General features: G+C 43.3%; 1 protein-coding gene across 5 annotated transcripts in view; it reads left to right on the forward strand.

Moving 5' to 3' along the window:
* The first annotated feature begins 334 nt into the window (after positions 1-334).
* The window catches only part of GPR161 (G protein-coupled receptor 161), a 62,953-nt gene continuing 40,878 nt past the window's right edge, over positions 335-22,409 (forward strand). For 2 of the 5 annotated variants that reach the window (XM_061399387.1, XM_061399394.1), the window contains exon 1: positions 338-421. The gene's annotated coding sequence lies outside the window, so the exon portion shown is untranslated. Of the gene's footprint in view, positions 422-583; positions 897-22,409 lie in introns of those variants that run through there. The other 3 variants (XM_061399393.1, XM_061399395.1, XM_061399392.1) reach the window with 3 other exon arrangements.

The raw sequence follows: 22,409 nt of genomic DNA on the forward strand, positions 1-22,409 counted from the left end.
TGAGGCCGACCGTGGGAAGAAATGGAAAAGTGGCCGGGAGGGAGGGCAAGCGCGAAAGGAAGGGGTGTGAGGGATGGGAAGCTGCGGCGCCGGGGCGGGCAGGGGCGGCGGCGCGCGGAGCCCGGGCGGGGCCGTGGGGGCGCGGGGGCTTCGGAGGGCCCGCAGGCGGAGGGGCTCGGGACGGCGGAGAAGGGGCGGGCGGCGCGAGCGCCGCAAAGTTACTCGGTCTGTGTTCTGGCCGGGTACGCGTGCTGGCGGCGCGGCGGCGGGAGGAGCGAAGCGGGGCTCCGCGGGCTGAAACCCGAAACCTCCGGTCCCCGAGCGCGGCCGGGAGGAAGGAAGCTGCTGCCGCGGCGGCGACGGAGGCGGGGAGGCGGCTCGGGCCGACCCGGCCCTGAGCTGCCGCGGCGGCGGCCTCTGGGTGAGTACCCGCCGGGGCGCGGGCGGGAAGTGGGGCGCTGGCAGGGATGGAGCGGGGCCGAGTTCTTTGTGCCGTGCGGGAGGGCGCGGGGGTGCAGGCCAGACGGGGTCTCCGCGCTCCCTTCCCCCACTCCTCCCCGCCCCCACGGCGCTTTTTTTTTTTTTATCTCCGCGCCCCTTGGAGGTAGGGAGTTATCTTCCTCGCGCACGCCGCTTTGCTTCGAGGATCCGGGGCTCTTTGTGGGAAGATCTTGAAGGCGCGCCCCTCTCCTGCGGCCAGGAGCTTCTGAGAGGCCCTTCCCACTAGCCCGCCTGGCTTCTGCCTCGCTGCCGGAAGCCCCTTTCTCAGACCTCCGGAAAGGGAGGACATCGGTGCGGCCCCGTGCCCCCTGGGCCGAGGGGCTTGAAGGTCCCCTCCGGGACAGATGTGCGGGACGCAGCGGCCTCGACCCTTAGCCGAAATCCGTGAGGACCAGGTGAGCTGCATCCTCGGTCGGGGCTCTGGGCGCTGTCTCCCGAGCTGGACGGAAGGTGCGCCCAGAAGTCGCCCGGCCCACCTGGGCGCCGCCGGGTAGGCGTCTCTGCTCTTCAGGTCTGCCCACGGAGATTCGGTTAGTTTGGGGGTACTTGGCCCGCCTTCTGGGCCAGAGCGTAGCCCTGGTCCAAACCTTTTGACAAAGGTATGTGGGATAAGAATGTCTACTGAATAACTGTGATGTTCTGGGGTCTGCTCTCATAGCCACACAGCGGTGCGTTATCAGTTTATCGCACATCTCTGAGACTGGTTTTGTTTTTTTTTTATTGTACTTTTCATCCGTTTGTCAGTGCTTTTAAGAGCCCTGAAAGCACCTCCTCCCTGTGAAGGTGGTGTGGTTTTGGAGGGAAATGACTTTGGTTCCTTGATGTTGAGATAATGATAGCATTAGTGTTTGAGGGGAGGCTCGTGGTGGTGGTGGTGGAGGGGGCATCACTGTGCCCCCTCCCCATCCAGCCAACAGTGACTCAGCCCAGCGTCTTTTCCACCTGTGACCTGGACCCAGAAATGAGCTTTGGAGAGCTGCTGCATCGAAAAGTATTAGATGGCTTTCCCTCATAATCCCTCGTGGCTACTGAGATGGGTGAGGAAAGGCATTTCCCAGGCCACCAGCAGAGAGAGGTGGTGGGAAGTACCTCAGATCGCACAACTCTCTTTAACTGGAATTCAGCCACCCATTTCAGTCACTTCTTCCACAGTGCCTCTCTTTTCCTGTCTTAGACTACACTCGTTTTATACTTCTAAGATGCTTCCAAGCACTTTAATACACACTTTTAAATTTCATTCATGTAACAGCCCTCTTAAGTGTTATTCGCAGCTTTTACAGGTGGGGAAACTGAGACTCAAGAAAAGTACTCTGCTCAGCAAGTAAGGAGCCAGGATTGTACTCAGGTCTTTTGACTTAGCAGTACTTTTCACATGGGCTCCAACACAGGTGGGTCCTTGAACTCAGGATTTTCCTTGCCCTACAACTCCACCACCTTGATGGGAAGAATAGGAACTCTTCACAAGGAGGCCTGCTTGGCATTTAGAAACTAAGTCCAAGCCTCAAGTAGTCAAATCATTTTCTTTATGTTGCAGCCCTGTGCAGGGGGAGTCAGAAATGAGGCCTGGCCATGTGTTTAGAGGGTTGGAGTTGTTGCTTGGGTTCTGTGAAAGACAGAATGGGGTGAACTGGAGCTGATCTAAATGCCACCCAAAGGAGGTACAGTTCTGTGATGTAAACTCTGCTGGGACTAGTCAGTAAGCCTGAGTGCAGAATGGCTATGTGGGGGCTGTGTGTAGAACATACCTTCTGTAAAGAGATAGCAGGTGTGACAAGGTTCTAGCACTTTGCTTAATCTGAAATGGGGGAGGCGGGCGGTGGAAAGTTGCAAATTTTTAAGGAAGAAAGCTCCATGTTTTTAAAATTGGCAACTAATTCAAAACAGTTTTCAAAATATGCTGGGCAACCAAATCATGTGTGTAGGCTCGTTGTAGCCTGCAGACTGCCAGCTTGCAACCTTAGGAAGTACTTGCTGTCATTCTGAGAAGCAATAAAGCATAACTGTAGGGCAGAAGTGAGGTTTTCTTGCTGTTTTTCTTTGAGATCAACAAACATCAACAAAGTTGGAGGTAGTGCTACCTGGAATTTGGAGTAAGGATTGACTTTATGACTCAATACTTCATTCATTCAGCCAGTACTAGTACTGATCTCCTCTGTGATTTTAGTCCTGCACCAAGAGAATACTTTCAACTAGTTTTTGTTAGCCAGTTTAACAAATCTGGAAATAGAGGTGAATATGAATGCATAATATATAGTTTATTGATATTATATTATAAAACACGATGAAGTACTATTTGCATATCCAACTTTAGGACCAACCTTAGTATATTGGATATGCCTTTAAAAATACATAAATGGGGATCATATATAATTATATGCTCCATGAGTTAATTTTTTGACTTAATAATCAGACTTGGATGTCTTCTAATGCCAATAACATAGATATACTTCATTCTTTTTAATGGCTACATAGTATTTTATAGTGTAGATTCACCAGAATTCATTTAAACATTTTCCTATTGAGGGGCTTTGAGATTTTTTTTCCAGCTTCATCTATTATCAATGCTATAGTAAACGTATTGAATGGTTTGCCTTGGAAATGAACAGAGATCATTCTGTCCTATGCAATATTGTTCTTTACAGCATCGGACTTTACTTCTATCACCAGTCACATCCACAACTGGGGTTGTTTTGCTTTGGCTGTGTCTCTTTACTTTCTGGAGTTATTTCTCCACTCTTCTCCAGTAGCATATTGGGTACCTACTGACCTGGGGAGTTCATCTTTCAGCATCATATCTTTTTGCCTTTTCATACTATTCATGGAGTTCTCAAGGCAAGAATACCGAACTGGTTTGCCATTTCAGTCCCTTCTCCAGTGGACCACATTTTGGTCTTCATGACCCAGATCTTCACATTACTAAAAGATCTTTGGGACCCAGATAACCACAATGGCATGATCACTCACCTAGCACCACACATCCTGGGATGCAAAGTCAAGTGGGCCTAAGGAAGCATCATTAGGAACAAAGATAGTGGAATTCTGGTAGAGCTATTTCAAATCCTAAAAGATGATGGTATGAAAGTGCTGTATTTAATATGCCAGCAAAATTGGAAAACTCAGCAGTGGCCACAGGACTGCAAAAGGTCAGTTTTCATTCCAATCCTAAAGAAAGGCAATGTCAAAGAATGTTAAAACTATAGCACAGTTGCACTCATCGCACACGCTGGCAAAGTAATGCTCATAATTCTCCAAGCCAGACTTCAACGGTATGTGAACCAGGAACTTCCAGATGTTCAAGCTGGATTTAGAAAAGGCAGAGGAACCAGAGGTCAAATTGCCAACATCTGTTGGATCATAGAAAAAGCAAGAGAGTTCCAGAAAAGCATCTACTTCTGCTTTATTGACTATGCAAAAGCCTTTGACTGTGTGGGTCACGACAAACTGTGGAAAATTCTAAAAAATGAGAATACCAGACCACCCGACCTGTCTCCTGAGAAACCTGTATGCAGGTCAAGAAGCAACAGTTAGGACTGGACATGGAACAATAGACTGGTTCCAAATCAGGAAAGGAGTACATCAAGGCTGTATATTATCACCCTGCTTATTTAACTTCTGTGCAGAATACATCATGTGAAATGCTGGGTTGGATGAAGCACAAGCTGGAGTCAAGATGGCCAGAAGAAATATCAATAACCTCAGATATGCAAATGACACCACCTTTACGGCAGAAAGTGAAGAACTAAAGAGCCTCTTGATGAAAGTGAAAGAGGAGAGTGAAAAAGTTGGCTTAAAACTCAGCATTCAGAAACCTAAGATCATGGCATCCGGTCCCATCACTTCATGGCAAATAGGTGGGGAAACAAAGGAAACAGTGAGAGACTTTATTTTGGGGGGCTCCAAAATCACTGCAGATGGTGACTGCAGCCATGCAATTAAAAGACTCTCACTACTTGGAAGAAAAGCTATAACCAACCTATACAGTGTATTAAAATGCAGCGACATTACTTTGTCAACAAAGGTCTGTCTAGTCAAAGCTATAGTTTTTCAAGTAGTCATGTATGGATGTGAGAGTTGGACTATAAAGAAAGCTGAGTGCCAAAGAATTAATGCTTTTGAACTATGGTGCTGGCGAAGACCCTTGAGAGTCCCTTGGACTGCAAGGAGATCCAACCAGTCCATTCCAAAGGAGATCAGTCCTTGGAAGGACGGATGCTGAAGCTGAAACTCCAATACTTTGGCCACCTAATGCAGAGAGCTGACTCATTTGAAAAGACCCTGATGCTGGGAAAGACTGAAAGAAAAAGAAGCGGGTGACAGATGATGAGATGGTTGGATGGCATCACTGTCTCGATGGACATGAGTTTGAGCAAGCTCCGAGGGCTGGTGATGGACAGGAAAGCCTGGCGTGCTGCAGTCCATGCGGTCGCAAAGAATCGGACACGACTGAGTGACTGAACTGATAGTGAACATGCTTATACATAAGTCTCTGTGTCTGTAGAGTATTTCTGGATAAAAGTTATTCTTAGAAGTGAAGTTGTTGGATCAAAGGAAATGTATATTTTAAACATTTATTTAAGCAGAATTCCTTTTGTTTATTGGGATCTGGGGATTATGCAGAAAAAGAGATTGAGTTTGTTTAATTACCTAGGTTTACTTGTTTGGAGATAGATGTATACATAAGGCGTAGGTAGTATTCAAAGGCTATAAATGGTAATACCTCCCTTCTACTCTAGCCTTATATTTTCCTTTTTTGGTACAACTAATTTTGCCACTTTTTTTGTGTTCTTCTACACACATGCATTTATAGGTAAATAAAATATTCAATTTTATTTTCAATTTTCTTGCCCTAAAAAAATTATTATAGTAACATACTAAATACCCCATTCTGCTTATAGAATTTTAAAAATTTAATGTATATCTTGGAGACTATTCCATATCAAAGTTGTGTGCACTTTAAATGCTGATAGATTCTTCTAAGTCCACTCTTATAAAACACATTAATGGATTTATACTTCTTCAGATCCCTTAACAATTTTTCCATTGACTTGTTGGTGATTTCATCAATTTGTGAGGGTCTTTTAAATGTTAATCCTTTTCTTGTTAATAAATCAAGTATCTTGCCTTTTTTGTCCTCCCAGGTTTGCTTATTGTACCTTTGGTTGTTTAATGTTTATGAGTTAGAGTTCAGAGAAGGCAATGGCACCCCACTCCAGTGCTCTTGCCTGGAAAATCCCATGGACAGAGGAGGCTGCTGGGCTGCGGTCCCTGGCGTCGCTAAGAGTCGGATGCGACTGAGTGACTTCACTTTCACTTTTCACTTTCATGCAATGGAGAAGGAAATGGCAACCCCCTCCAGTGTTCTTGCCTGAAGAATCCCAGGGACGGGGAGCCTGGTGGGCTGCTGTCTATGGGGTCGCATAGAGTTGGACACGACTGAAGCGACTTAGCAGCAGTAGCATGAGTTAGTGTTGGTTGCTCAGTCGTGTCTGACTCTTTGTCACCCTATGGACTGTAGCCCACCAGCCTCCTCTGTCCATGGGATTTTTCAGGCAAGAATACTGGAGTGGGTTGCCATTTCCTTCTCCAATGTTTATGTCGTTAAGTCTATAAGACTTTTCACTATTGCTTCAAGTTTTCTGTCATTTAGGAAGCCTTCTCCTATCTCAAAATTAATTTTTCCTAAATTCTCTCTTTCATCTCCATTTTTCTTTGCATTTTCCATCTAAAATTATTGAAAATTATTGTATCTTTTACTTTTCTTCAGTGTCTTTCCTTTCTGACACCAGGGAGGTCAAGGTTTGAATTTGAGATCAAGGTTAAAGGTCAAGGTTTGCTGGTGAGCCTCTTTAGCTAATGTAGCATGTCTGTGAGAAACTCACGTCACCTCTTTGGGCCTTCCAGTCCATCATCTGTAAAATAACACATTAGAATGAGTTACTGCCAAAGCTTCTTTCAGCTCTCAAGTGTTGGAGATGAGTGAACCTGATCCCTTCTTGACACCTGTTACCACAACCTTGGTCCAAGCCTTTGTCTCTCACTAGGGATATAGCAGCAACCTCAGACTGCTGTCTCTGCCTCCATGCATGGGCCCTATAGTCCGTTCTTCACCCAGCAGCAGAATAACTCTTCTAAAACATGAATCAGATGCATCATTCCAGGGGCCTCTGTTCCCACATGGAATCTCATCCACGCTCCTTACCACAACCCACAGTGCCCTGTGTAATCTGGCCCCTTGCCGTTTCCACAGTCTGCCTCTTCCCTCACTCCTCTCCAGCTTCCTTGCTAGTCTTCAAGCATTCCAAGCTCATTCTGACTCACCGCCTTTGCAAGGGCTCTTCCCGTGACCTGAAATTCCCTTCCATCATTTTTTGGTCTCTGCTCAAAACCTTAGCTCTTTGGAGAGACTTTGCTGACTCCTCACTCCCAGCTCACCTACCGTTACTCCATTTTGTTTATCCTTATAGCACCTACCACTCTTTGGAATTATTTTGTGTATTTTTTTATATTTTTATTTTTTTTATCAAGTTATTTTTTTTCTTTTCATATTTTTCCAAATTGATTGAGATATAATTGACATATAGCACAGTAGAGTTTAAGGTATACAGCATAATGATTTGACTTGCATGCGTCATGAAATGATTATCACAATAAGTTTAGTGAATGTCCATCATCTCATACAGATTCAAAATTAAAGAAATGGAACAATTTTTTTCCTTGTGCTGAGAACTCAGAATTTACTCTTGACAATTTTCATATAAAACATATGGCCATGTTAATTATACTTATTATGTTGGACATTACATCCCTAGTATTTATTAACATTATAACTGGGAATTTCTACTATTGATATTTGTTTGTTTGCTGTCTGTGTCCCCTGTTTGCTGAATGTAAGCTCCAGGAGATGAGAGATTTTTGGCATCTTGCTGGGTGCTATGTGCAGCTGCAAAGTGGAGCTTAGCTCTCAATAGGCATACAGTAAACGGTTTTTCGAGGTGGCTGAGTGAGGAATGAGATGGGGAAGTTAGGATTGTCTCACAACAAGTGGTGGTGTGGTGAGGGAGGGAAGGGGCCTCCTCTGTTCCGCAGGGGCACCTGTCTCAGATACGGTCATCAGAAAAATATGTTCAGAAGGAATACCATTTTAAGCCATAATCTCAGTTTTAGCATTATGAGCTTAGTTTGCTGGGCTTTTAAGATCTTCACAACCAGAGATAATCACTATGGTGTGATCACTCTCCTAGAGCCAGACATCCTGGAATGTGAAGTCAAATGGGCCTTAGGAAGCATCACTATGAACAAAGCTAGTGGAGGTGATTGAATTCCAGTTGAACTGTTTCAAATCCTGAAAGATGATGCTGTGAAAGTGCTGCACTCAATATGCTAGCAAATTTGGAAAACTCAGCAGTGGCCACAGGACTGGAAAAGGTCAGTTTTCATTCCATTCCCAAAGAAAGGCAATGCCAAAGAATGCTCAAACTACCACACAGTTGCACTCATCTCACATGCTAGCAAAGTAATGCTCAAAATTCTCCAAGCGAGGCTTCAGCAATACGTGCACTGTGAACTTCCAGATGTTCAAGCTGGTTTTAGAAAAGGCAGAGGAACCAGAGATTGAATTGCCAACGAAAAGGAAAGATATAAACATATGAATGCAGAGTTCCAAAGAATAGCAAGAAGAGATAAGACAGCCTTCTTCAGCGATCAATGCAAAGAAATAGAGGAAAACAACAGAATGGGAAAGACTAGGGATCTCTTCAAGACAATCAGAGATACCAAGGGAACATTTCATGCAAAGATGGGCTTGATAAAGGACAGAAATGGTATGGACCTAACAGAAGCAGAAGATGTTAAGAAGAGATGGCAAGAATACACAGAAGAACTGTATAAAAAAGATCTTCACGACCCAGATAATCACCATGGTGTGATCACTGACCTAGAGCCAGACATCCTGGAATGTGAAGTCAAGTGGGCCTTAGAAAGCATCACTACAAATAAAGCTAGTGGAGGTGATCGAATTCCGGTTGAGCTATTCCAAATCCTGAAAGCTGATGCTGTGAAAGTGCTGCACTCAATATGCCAGCAAATTTGGAAAACTCAGCAGTGGCCACAGGACTGGAAAAGGTCAGTTTTCATTCCAATCCCAAAGAAAGGCAATGCCAAAGAATGCTCAATTGCACTCATCTCACACGCTAGTAAAGTAATGCTCAAAATTCTCCAAGCCAGGCTTCAGCAATATGTGAACCGTGAACTTCCAGATGTTCAAGCTGGTTTTAGAAAAGGCAGAGGAACCAGAAATCAAATTGCCAACATCCACTGGATCATGGAAAAAGCAAGAGAGTTCCAGAAAAACATCTATTTCTGCTTTCTTGACTATGCCAAAGCCTTTGACTGTGTGGATCACAATAAACTGTGGAAAATTCTGAAAGAGATGGGAATACCAGACCACCTGACCTGCCTCTTGAGAAACCTATATGCAGGTCAGGAAGCAACAGTTAGAACTGGGCATGGAACAACAGACTGGTTCCAAGTTGGGAAAGGAGTACATCCATGCTGTATATTGTCACCCTGTTTATTTAACTTATATGCAAAGTACATCATGAGAAACGCTGGACTGGAAGAAACACAAGCTGGAATCAAGATTGCCGGGAGAAATATCAATAACCTCAGATATGCAGATGACACCACCCTTATGGCAGAAAGTGAAGAGAAACTAAAAAGCCTTTTGATGAAAGTGAAAGCAGAAAGTGAAAAAGTTGGCTTAAAGCTCAACATTCAGAAAACGAAGATCATGGCATCCAGTCCCGTCACTTTATGGCAAATTGATGGGGAAACAGTGGAAACAGTGTCAGACTTTATTTTTCTGGGCTCCAAAATCACTGCAGATGATGATTACAGCCATGAAATGAAAAGACACTTACTCCTTGGAAGGAAAGTTATGACCAACCTAGACAGCATATTGAAAAGCAGAGACATTACTTTGTCGACAAAGGTCTGTCTAGTCAAGGCTGTGGTTTTTCCAGTGGTCATGTATGGATGTGAGAGTTGGATTGTAAAGAAAGGTGAGCGCCGAAGAATTGGTGCTTTTGAACTGTGGTGTTGGAGCAAACTCTTGAGTGCCTTGGACTGCAAGGAGATCCAACCAGTCCATCCTAAAGGAAATCAGTCCTGAATATTCATTGGAAGGACTGCTGCTGAAGCTGAAACTCCAATACTTTGGCCACCTGATGTGAAGAGCTGACTCATTTGAAAACCCTGATACTGGGAAGGATTGAAGGCAGGAGGAGAAGGGGACGACAGAGGATAAGATGGTTGGATGGCATCACCGACTCAATGGCAACCCACCGACCTGGGTTTGGGTGAACTCTGGAAGTTGGCGATGGACAAGGAGGCCTGGTGTGCTGCAGTTCATGGGGTCACAAAGAGTCAGACACGACTGAGCGACTGAACTGGAATGAGGATAATGAGTAAAACAAATAATAAAGGGTAAAACCAATTAGCATAGTATAATCATTAGTTATCTTGTGACAGAAGTAATCAACTCAGCCTTATTCTCAACATAGCTTCTGTCTTTTGTCTTCTTGGAGCATGTATGTAAATTTGTTTATGGAGGGAGTTTTATTTTTCTTGATCTGTTCGTTTAGTGTCCATAGGAACAAGTAGAATGAACCCAATTTTTCCTATAGAACAGGCTTTCTTAACCTCAGCACCACTGATATATTGTGCTGGATAATTGTTGTGGGTGAGCAAGAGTGCATTATGGGATGTTTAGCAGCATCCTTGGCCTTAGATCCCAGTAGCATCCCCTGATATGTGACAACCAAAGACGTCCCCAGAAATTGCCCGATATCCCTTGAGGTGGAAGTGGAGGCAAAATCACCCCTCCTTGAGAACCACTCTTGTAAAATATTGGGGTAGTAACTGAGTTTGATTATTATCTAGAGTCTTCTAATTAGACATTTTCAGACCCTCCCAGCCATCCTGATTCTATCTTTAGCTTTAAAAGATGAGATTTGCTCTTTCGGGGAAGGGGTTGTGGCCTGGAATATCAGTTCCCCTCATTACAGATGTAGGTAAATTAAAATTGCATGTTTTTCAGTCAGCTGGTCACCTGGGTGCCTGAGAGCCTGACTCAGCTGGAGCTGAGCCTTAGTGGTTACCAAGCAGCGGAGTTCTTGGCTGAGTGCTTTCGTGCTGACTGAGCTGTCAGCCCTGAGCCCCCAGTGGAGTCAGACGTGTTTCCATTTTTCAGTCTTTCTCAACAGACTTTCTCTCCTCTCTTTTATTCACCTAGTGGTCAAATGAAACCTCTTTGGTTTTAATTAAAATTTGAATGGGAAAAGGAGAATTGCGTTTTCTTTTCATGTCTTAAGTAGCTTTCTTAAACATGTCTTAAGTTTATCTCCTGACAGTCACTCCACTAGCTGCTTTTACACATGTGACTTCATATATTCTCCTTGGTAATCATATGAAGTTGGTTAATTCCACTGTTTTGATCTTTTTGGAGAAACTGAGGCTCAGAGAGTTAGAAGATAGCAGGTAGTCACATGAAATTCAAACCGAGGTTTAGTTAAGAGTCTGAAAAACATGTCCTTTCTATTGAATATCAGATCAAAATGGATATTACTATGAGTAGGGGGGATATAAAATCCCACATTCAAAGTACTGTTGGGAATTCAAAGGGGAAACTGAGGAGGAATTTATAATCCATTTGCAAGGGAAAGCATACTCACCTAAAATAAAAATTTTTCCTAAGACAGGCATGTCTGAAAAGATAATATTAAAGAACTATTGGGTTCTTTAAGATGTAAAGATGTAAAGGGTGATCAGGGTCATTGTGAGGATGGCATGTTCCAGAAAGGCTTCTTGAGACTTTTGCTGCTAAGGTAGATGTAAGCACCTTCAGATGTTATTCGTATAAATGTCAGCAAGGGCTTATGATAGTGATCACCAAGCTCTGCCAGGCTGTGTGGATCCACCTGTGCTTTTGGTACCACTTCAGTTGGAAAAAAGAAAATGCTTACTTACAGAAAGCTCATGTGAATCAATAACAGTGTAAAAGATGAATTCAAATTTTATTGACCACAATAGCATGTTTATTGTGAAGAATTTATTACTGAAGAATAATAGTTCACATATGTGTGCAACATCATGTATTTGGTCTACAGAGAGTAACGGCCACCCAGAGTTTGGGAATGCATGACTTAGATAATGTGTGATAGGATAGTTTATAGAGGAAATAAAAATAAGAGGGAAGCAAGGTAACCAAGAAATAATCTCTGCCTTGCTATGCAGATCTGTGCAAATATCATCTGCAAATATAGCTATAGTCTCTTCAAGAAATTCATGTTTTTTAGATTTAGCCTTTTGGAAAATTCTAATATAAGTCATTCAGTATATAACATTTATCTGCACTTATCTATTTGTCTTTCTGGTGGCATAAAATCCAATAGGACTTGACAATCTTTTTTAAAAACTCAGCAGTTTCCCTTTTATCATTTAAAAAAATATTAAAGTAAAATGGAAAGCTCTGAGCTATTTCAAGGGCCTTTGTTTTTCTTAATCATTTGGGCCATATAAATACAATTAGCATATCACTTATCTGGCAAAGTGCTGAGAAGTAGAAAATCGACCTTCCCCAAAGGTGCAGAAAGAAATGGCATCTGTCTGACAGAAGCCATACCTGGAGAACTTTGCACTGAAGCCCTTCCTCAGTATATCAGCTTCTACTTTACATAGACTTTTAATAAGCTTGACAAGAAAAGCTACAGGTAAATATTCTCTGTATAGGGAAAAGGACAGCCAAAGTTTGAATAAATTACAGAGAAAGTTTCAAAAGGTTGACCAAAAAGTTCAATCTAGGGGACTTCCCTGGTGGTCCAGTCATTAAGAATCCATCTTGCAATGAAGGGTCACAAATTGGAACCATGGTTGGGGAACTAAGAACCCTCATAGCAGCTAAGCCCTCGTGCCACAACTAGAGAATCTGTGTGCCACAGCGAAGATCCCATGTGCCAAAACTAAGAACCGACTCAGCCAAGTAAGTTTGTTGCTGTTCAGTTATTCAGTCTTGTGACTTTTTGTGACCCCGTGGACTGCAGCACGCCAGGCTTCCTTGTCCTTTACCGTCTCCCAAAGTTTGCTCAGACTCATGTCCATTGAATTGACAATGCCATCCAACCATCTCCTCCATCACCCTCTTCTGCCCTCAGTCTTTCACAGCATCAGGGTCTTTTTCAAAGAGGTGGCTCTTTATATCAGGTGGCCAAAGTATTGGAGCTTCAGCTTCAGCATCAGTCCTTCCAATGAATATTCAGGACTGATTTCCTTTAAAATTGACTGGTTTGATTTCCTTGAAGTCCAAGAGACTGTCAAGAGTCTTCTCCTTCTCCGACGCCACAGTTCAAAAGCATCAATTCTTTGGTGCTCAGCCTTCTTTATGGTCCAGCTCTCACATCCAGACATGACTACTGGAGAAACCATAGCTTTGGCTGTATGTATCTTTGGCAGAGTGATGTCTCTGCTTTTTAATATGCTGTATAGGTTTATCATAGCTTTTCTTCCAAGGAGCAAGTAGCTTTTAATATCATGGCTACAGTCACCATCTGCAGTAATTTTTAGAGCCCCCCAAAATAAAGTCTGTCATTGTCTCCATTGTTTCTCCATCTATTTGCCATGAAGTGATGAGACTGGATGCCGTGATCTTAGTTTTCTGAATGTTGAGTTTTAAGCCAACTTTCTCACTCTCCTCTTTCACTTTCATCAAGAGGCTTTTTAGTTCTTCTTTACTTTCTGCCATAAGGGTGGTGTCATCTGCATGTCTGAGGCTATTGCTATTTCTCCTGGCAATCTTGATTCCAGTCTGTGCTTCATCCAGTCCAGCATCTCTCATGATGTACTCTGCATATAAGTTAAATAAGCAGGGTGGCAATATATAGCCTTGATGTACTCCTCTCCTGATTTGGAACTAGTCTGTTGTTCCATGTCCAGTTCTAACTGTTGCTTCTTGACTTGCATTCAGATTTCTCAGGAGGCAGGTCAGGTGGTCTGGTATTCCCATCTCTTGAAGAATTTTCCACAGTTTGTTGTGGTCCACACAGTCAAAGGCTTTGGCGTAGTCAATAAAGAGAAGTAGATGTTTTTCTGGAACTCTCTTGCTTTTTCGATGATCCAGCGGATGTTGGCAAAAAGGATCTCTGGTTCCTCTGCCTTTTCTTAATCCAACTTGAACATCTAGAGGTTCACGGTTCATGTGCAGCCTTGATGTGCTCCTTTCCCAATTTTGAACCAGTTCGTTGTTCCACGTCCTATTGTGATTATTGCTTCTTGACCTGCATTCAGATTTCTTAGAATGCGGATAAGGTGGTCTGATATTCCCATCTCTTTAAGCCAAATAAATAAATTGATAAAGAGAGTTTTTGTTTTTTTTTTTTTAAGTTCAGGTTTTTCTGTAAGATGTTTTAGAAAAAAACCTGAACAGACTTTTTGGCCTACCCAGTATAAAAGGAAATCACATTGCCCTTACCCAGCTTGAGGGAATCACTGTGTTTTCAATCATGTAATAAAGACTCACAGGGATAACCCCCTACCTGAGTAACTGGGAAGCTGAGCAATCTTCTCTAAAATTTCTAAAGAGAGCATTCCATTAGCACTGAAATCTGAGGTCAGAATTCCATTTATCTTGGTGTTTAATGACCTTGAGTCATCATGAAAATCATTATGATCTGTATACCTTATTTTCAAATATAGGAAAATGTGTGATAGATTTTCATGAATTTTGCCTAAAGGTTTGAAACAGAGGTTTGACATTTTAAGGTGATAAAACCCCACCAACTCATAAAACTCATGTTTCTAGAATGAGGCATTTCCAAGGATCAGCTTGGGTTTTGGTGCATTTTTAAAGGGGAAATTGTTACTGGAGATCCTGTCTCTCTGGCTCTTTTTGTGTGTGTGTGTGCGTTTTTTAAAAAATTGAAGTAAAGCTGATTTACAATATTGTGTTAGTTTCAGGCATATAGCAAAGTGGTTCCGTTATACAGACATGTTTTGCGTCTTCCCTGCAAAAAGTTGTCGAGATGCTCAGAGAAGTGGTAGTCCGTTGGTGAGAGATCAGGTGAATATGGTGAATGAGGCAAAAGTTCCTAGCCCGGTTCATTCAACTTTGGAGTGTTGGTTGTGAGACCTGCAGTCGGGCGTTGTGGGGAAGGACGGGGCCCTTCCTGTGACCAGTGCTGGCTGCAGGCATTGCAGTTTTCCGTGCCTCTCATCAATTTGCTGAACAGATGTCATGGTTTCTCTGGCATCAGAAAGTTGTAGTAGATCAGATGGGCAGCAGACCACTGAACAGTGACCATGACCTTTTTTTGGTGCAACTTTGGCTTTGGGAAGTGCTTTGGAGCTTCTTAGTTCAATCACTGAGCTGGTCATTGTATACAATCCGCTTTTCATCGCACATCACAATCCAGTAGAGAAATGGTTCATTGTTGTGTAGAATAAGAGAAGACAACCCTTCAAAAATGACAGTTTTTTTGATTTGAGGTCCATTCCCCTCCTCATTTGAGGAGGGCATGGTAATCCACTCCAGTGTTCTTGCCCTGGAGAATCCCATGGACAGAGGAGCCTGGCAGGCTGAAGTGCCTCGGGTCACACACAGCTGGACATGCTTGAAGCAACTGAGCTTGCGTGTCCAGCTCATGAGACACCCACTTGTTGAGCTCTTTCACCTTTCCAATTTGCTTCGAATACTGAACAACTGTAAAAGGGTCGACATTGAGTTCTTCGGCAACTTCTCAAGTAGCCGTACGAGGATCAGCTTCGATGAGCCTCTCTGTTGTTGTCACCTTCTGATGGCTGGCCACTATGCTTCTCATCTTCAAGCCTCTTGTCTCCTTTGCAAAACTTCTTGTACCACCTCTGCACTGTACATTCATTAGCAGTTCCTGGGCCAAGTGTGTTGTTGATGTTGTGAGTTTTCTCTGCCGCTTTATAACCCATTTTGAACTCAAATAAGAAAATCCTTCAAATTTGCTTTTTATCTAACATCAGTTCCATAGTCTAAAATAAAGATAAAATCATCAGCAACTGATAAGTCATTAGCAAAAAAATAAAAAAGATAAATGCACATTAAAATGATGTGACTACTATTCAGAATGTATTTCAATATCAAAAGATACATTTTAACAGTGCAAAAACCACAATTACTTTTGCGTTAAACTGATAGTACACCACATCAAGTCAGGGATCTGTTGACAGGAAAAAGGGGAGGATGGTTATTTACTGGATAATGAATAGTGTTTGCTACATCTGCAAAAATAATTCTCTAAAGGCAGTATAATGGCTTGTGTGCAAAGATGTCCAGTGTTCCACTGTTAATTCACACTTTCATTTATCACATATATCAGCCACCTGTCATTTGCCAGGTGCTGTTCTAGGTGCTGACCCCAAGATTTCTTCCTGTCTTGGAGCATACAGTCTGGTGTGAGGGAGAGACATTAACAAGATAAGAAAATAAGTACATACACGTGCAGTAAGGAGGAAAAGTAAAGCAAGGGAATGGGGCCATAAAATGTTAGAGAGAGGTATGAAGTGTTAGATTGTGTGGATTGGGAAGGTTTTGCTGAAAAGGTGACTTGAAGACTGAAAGGAAGTGAGAGCAACCTACAATGATATCTTGGATAAAGGCATTCCAGACATAGGAAGCAGCAAGTGCAAAGGCCCTGAGGTGGACACATGCTTGATATGTTTGATAAATAGTAATGGCAGTTAAAAAGTAATTTTTATTATGAAATTAGACCAGTAGTGGAGAGCCAGATCATGCAGGGCCTATTCTAAGTGACAGGGGAATACTTGTGGGGTTTTGAATAAGCAGTGACTTGTTCATGTGTTTTGACTTCTATTTTAACGGGCTTACTCTGGTTGCTGTGTTGAGGATGGGGACAATGGCGGATGCAGATGCTTTCTCTTTAGTGAGAAAGCGATTTTAATAATGCAGAGAAGACATAACCTGGACCAGAGTGATGGTAGCAGAGATAGAAAGACATAGTTGAATACTAGATACATTCCAAAAGTAGATCCATTAGCCAGTAGATTTGCTAATGGATCAGGCAGGAGATGTGAGAGAAAGTGAGGAGTCAGGAGTGACTTCAGAGTTTAGGGTCTGAGCAACTGGAAGGATGAGGATACCACAACATGAGTTGAAGAGACATGGAAAGAGCAGATTTGAGAGGCAAAGGATTTGAAGTCTGATTTTGGACATGTTAGGCTTGTGGTACCTGTGCCATTCAAGTAGAGATATTGAGTAACCAGTCAGGAACTCCAGGGAGTGGTATTGGCTTCTCTCTGCCTGAGCACCAGCTCCTGACCAGACCCTTGGTCCATTTGCCCTGGGTATCACCACGGGAACATCTGGCAGCAGCATCAGGTCAACTTGGACCAAGCTTGAGCAGGCCTGACCTGATCTGACCCAGCTATGCCTTTGGGGTTTGCTGGGGTCCCAGCTCCAGGCAGGCTGGCCTTGGCCAGCATCTGTGGAGGCTTTCCTGAGCCTGCCCTGGGAAAGCTGGCATTTCTCTTCTGCCACCTGGGGAAGTAGTGTGGTCCAGGCTGGGTGTCCAGCTCAGAAAGCTATTTCTGTATTGAGGTCTTGCTTGACCTTCAGTCTGCTAAGGCCTCCCCAGAGAGCTGTTGTCAACCCGCCACTGCTTTCTGTCTCCTAAAGCGCTTTTCTGTTGTCTTCATCATGACTTCAGCTGGTTGTTTGTGGATTTTCTGGGAGGCTGAAGTGAACCCTCCCCATCTGTGTTGGCCAGCAAACACAGGATGATGATGCCACTTTCAGTGTTGCTGGGGGAGGCTTGGGAGGGAGGCCAGTGGCCCTTTGAAAAAATTCGACAGTCCATGGCTCAGAGTCCAGCTTGGCTTAGTACTGAGTGTTCTCCTCATTCTCTAACACGCATAACAAAAACTGCACCAGAGGAATTTGATGAACAAAAAGTGAGTTTTGCTTTACCATGTGATCTGGGGACAGTGCAACATGATGAATTGTTTTACTCAGTGATTTTACCTTGGAAGTCACTGCTGGACTAGTTCCTAGTGAGGAATAATATGGTGCAGACATAGCTTGTATTTCCTCCTCTACTGCAGGAGGAGTTTACTCTATATACTGTCTGAAGTTCTTTTCTTTTTCATCAGTGGTTGAGAAACTGTGAAGATAGCTGACTTCCTTCATTTCATGACTCTCTCAATCCCATGGGGAGAGAAGTTAAAAAGAAGATACCCTGGTATATTTTTTCCAACTTTTTTATTGCTGTAAAATAAATATACCTAACATAAAATTTATCTTCTGAGCCATTTTTAAGTGTACAGTTCAGTAGTATTTAGGGCTTCCCTGGTGGCTCAGAGGGTTGAGCATCTGCCTGCAATGCAGGAGACCAGGGTTTGATCCCTGGGTCGGGAAGATCCCCTGGAGGAGGAAATGGCTACCCACTCCAGTATTCTTGCCTGGAGAATCCCAAAGATGGAAGAGCCTGGTAGGCTACAGTCCACGGGGTCGCAGAGAGTCAGATACGACTGAGTGACTTCACTTTTCACTTTCTTTCAGTAGTATTTAGTACATTTATATGGTATAGTCATTGTCATCATCTGTCTCCAGAACTCTTCTCACCTTGCAAAACTAAACCCATTAAACAACTCTCCTGTCTCCCTCTTACCAGCCCCTGGCAACCACCATTCTACTTTCCATCTCTATGATTTTGACTACTCTTAAGTACCTCATACAAGTAGAATCATACAATATTTGTCTTTTTGTGGCTGGTTTATTTCACTTAGCATAATGTCCTCAAAGTTCATCCATGTCGTAGCATATGTCAAAGTTTCTCTCCTTTTAAAGGCTGAATAATGTTCTTTTATGTGGATATACCATATTATGCTTAGCATTTCACAGTCAGTGGACACTTGGATTTCTTTCACGTTTTAGCTACCATGAATAATGCTGCTATGAACCATGGTGTACAAATATCTCTTTGAGGTCTTTTTTACAATGAGTCACTTTTTCTATTTGTTTGTGTATTTATTTGGGGCTGCAGTGCATGCTCTGTGCAGGCTTTCCCTAGTTGTGGTCTGTGGGCTTCTCCTGGTGGTGGCTTCTCTTGTCACAGAGCGCAGGCTTAGGGCTCGTGGGCTTAGTTGCCCCACGGCATGTGGGATCTTCCCAAACCAGGGATCAAACCCCTGTCCCCTGCATTGGCAGACAGATTCTTAACTACTGGACCACCAGGGGAGTCCCTCTCTTTGAGATCTTGCTTTCAGTTATTTGGGGTATACATCCAGAAGCAGAATTGCTGGATCATATGGTAATTCTATGTTTAATTTTTTGAGAAATTGCTGTACTGTTTTCCACAGTAGCTGTACCATTTTACATTCCCGTCAACAGTCTACAAGGGTTCCAGATTCTCCACATCCTCACCAGCACTTGCTATTTTCTGGGTTTTCTTTGGATGGTAGCCATTCTAATGAGTGTGAGGTGATACCTCATAGTTTTGCTTTGCTTTTCCTAGGGATCAGTGAAGTTGAGCATCTTTTCATGTGCTTATTGGGTAGTCATGTATCTTTTTTGGATCTGGAGACTTTTGTTGTTGGATTTCAGGAGTTCTTAATATATGCTGAATATTCATTTATAGTTTTATATATGATTTGCAAATATTTTCTCTCAATCTGTGTGTTGCTCTGTCCCTGGTATCTTTTGATATACAAATTTTTAAAATTTTCATCAAGTTCAGTTTGTCAGTTTTTTCTTTTGTGCCTGTATCTTTGGCATCACATCCAAGAAATCATTGCCGAATTCAGGGTTGTGACTTGGTATATTTTTGTATCTCTTTAAAGCCTCACTCCCCCATATTTATTTGTTTATTTCTTTCTTTCAATCAAGTTATTAGACCAATAGATCAGTAACACATTTTAGAATTCATAAATCTTTATTAATTCATTCTGCAAGCAGGGAGAGCATTCCAACTCGAGGCAGAAGCCAGAGCAAATTGGAAAGGGCAGCATGTGAGCATAGCTGGCTGGAGCAGAATGCACATAAAGGGGTTGGTGGGTGAAAAGACTGGGATTTAGATGAGGCCACACCATGTTGAATCCTACTGCTGTGGTGAGTAGGTAAATTGAAAGTAGTCTCATAGCCATAGGACCAAATTGGAGAGCTGTTATCAAATATTCTCTTGAACTGGGCACTTAACCTTTCTGAGCCTCAATATCCCCACTGTATTCATTTAACAAACATATGTGGTGCCAAATTCTATTTTAAGCACTCTTCAAATATTAACTCATTGATTTTTGTCTATCAAGCATATGAGGTACTTATTCCTGAGCAAGAAATATTATCTCCATTTAACAGAGTGGGGAACTGATGCCCAGAGAGGTCAGATAACATGTCAAGACCATAGAGTCAGTAGCTAGTGGAGCTGGGATGTGAACCCAGGCTCTCTAGTTCAGCTCATGCTCTTAACCGTATGTCGTGCTGCTTCTCTGAAACAGGGAGAAGAATTCCTACCTCTAAAAGTTATTCCGGAGATGAAATGATGTATGTAAACTTACATTGTCTGTTGCACATTGTTTTGCCAATACTGATTATTATTAGTTAATAATAACTAAAGAACACTTTGGAAATGGGTAAGATTCTCAAGGGCATAGAGAGAAAGGAACGGATCAAGTACTGAGCCTTGGGAAATGTTTTTGCTGAGAAACAGGAGCTTAGTTTTGGAAAGACATCTGACAGAGTTATGGCTGAAAGTTAGATATTTGTGGAGAGGGTCATGGTCAGTGAGGAGCCCTAGACTCCAGACTTTCAATCCTTACAAAGGAAATTGTTGAGGTTGGTGATGTTGTTTGATGTATATACAGAGGTGACCAAAGCCAGGTCTTTCCCACTGGCCAACCAAGAATTCAGACAAGGACCACAGGGTCACTGGGGTTCTGACTCTAGCTTCTTTTCCATCTTTTGGTACATGCTCCCAAACAGCCCAGGGTTCAGACCTGCATTACAGGTAAAGTGGGATGTTTTGGAAGAGGAAATTACTAGGTTTGTGGTGCCCTTGTGGGGACAAGAACAAAGCACTGTGCATTGTAACAGACCCTGGGCTGGCTGGGTAGACACATCCCTCTGGGGCTGCAGGGGTCGACTCATCAACCCACCGTCTTTGGAACAACTTTCATGTGTATGCCAGGGAAGGACAGAGGAATGCAGGGAAGGAGACCCAGGGTTCCTGGGATCTCTTTCTGGCTATCAACGAGTTGTGTGGTCTGGTTTGTGGGTGGGATGGGGGTGGGGGTTCACTGTCTAGCTCAGTTACCTTAGTGGAAGACAGGTTGTTAATTTGAATATTTTCCCCAGCTGCACCCTCTCAACTGCTCCAGTTGGTGATTGATGAGTAAAATGCTTTGAGGTGCTGAGTTGAAGATCCCCTGAAAATATGGCCAAAATACCATCACAGTGATTTCACTTGAGTTTATTTGAAGTGGTGTTTGGAAACATTTCTTCACCTGGAGGGTTGTTTATTTGAACCTATCATACATTTGATTTCTTTAGATGAGGGCATGTGGCAGTCCCAGCTTTTAGGCTGCTCAGCTCTTCATAAAAATGGGAGGCCACAGAATGAGCCACTGTCCCAGTTGCGTTTGTTTAAGAATATCAGAAGAGATATCCTAAAAGAAACTGTTTTATCTGGAGAAGACTTTTGAAGAGGTCAGGTGTATCTTGTCATGTCCATTACCCTTGTTAGAGAGGTGCCAAGGGCCTGCCTCCTACTGACTAGCATGATCTCACAGCACTCATCTGAGCCTTGGCCTGTGGCCTGTGGAATCTCAGGCTGTCGCTTTGATGGCGCCATTTGTAATGGGTATTTTAGGGGTGAATGAGGCCTTCTTTTCCTTGTAGTAGCTTGTGGACTGGATCACGGATCTCCTGGGAGGTGAAAAGCTTACTTATGCTTCCATGTGAAGAAACTCCATGATACTAGGGTCCGTGGGTCTGTGGCGTGGTCTGTGACAAGAAGAAAAGTTCTCAAGAAGGAGACTGAGGCAGGCAGAGCTGTGCCTGAGGAGTTGGCCTACCCGTGAGAAAGGGAAGGTTCCTGGTGTCAGTGTCCAGAGAGGTGGAGTCTTGATGTGCTGTATCAGATCATGGTGTATCAGAGTATCAGTCAGGATTCTTCAAGTTGCAAGTGACAGAAACCTAGTCAAATTGGCATAAGTGAAGGAGAAAATCACTAGGTCATATAACTGAGAAGAACAAGAAGATTCAGAATCGCATATTATTTCACCAGCATTTGTGAATGGACTCATTCATCGGACACGACTGAGCGACTTCACTTTCACTTTTCACTTTCATGCATTGGAGAAGGCAATGGCAACCCACTCCAGTGTTCTTGCCTGGAGAATCCCAGGGACGGGGGAGCCTGGTGGGCTGCCGTCTATGGGGTCGCACAGAGTCGGACACGACTGAAGTGACTTAGCAGCAGCAGCAGCATTCAGTGTTCTCCCCGCCTACCTCTTTCTCTCTCCCTTTCGTTCTCATTCTCTTACCCTTTTTTGTCTGTGAGCTGTTTCCTTGTCGTGTCCAAGATGGCCAGCTGCTGCAATGCTAGGCCCACAATGGTAGGCTAGCCCGTCCCCCAGCTGTTCCAGCCAGTGTCCTAGGTCCTGTGACCATGGCCTCAAAATATGGGAAGGTCCTTTCCCAAAGTAAAATCAGGGCGAGCTCTTCAAGTAGAACCACAATATGAAGTGAAGGCTCACTGTGTCCAGATCCTGTCCTAGGCACTTGATATAAATAAACTCACTTGGTCCTCACAATTATTTGGTGAGGAAGATAATGTTCTTTTAAAAATTTCTTTATTTTTTTCTTCTTTTTGGCC

The sequence above is a fragment of the Bos javanicus genome, chromosome 3 (assembly GCF_032452875.1).
Source record: "Bos javanicus breed banteng chromosome 3, ARS-OSU_banteng_1.0, whole genome shotgun sequence".
In the NCBI taxonomy this organism is placed as follows: domain Eukaryota; kingdom Metazoa; phylum Chordata; class Mammalia; order Artiodactyla; family Bovidae; genus Bos; species Bos javanicus.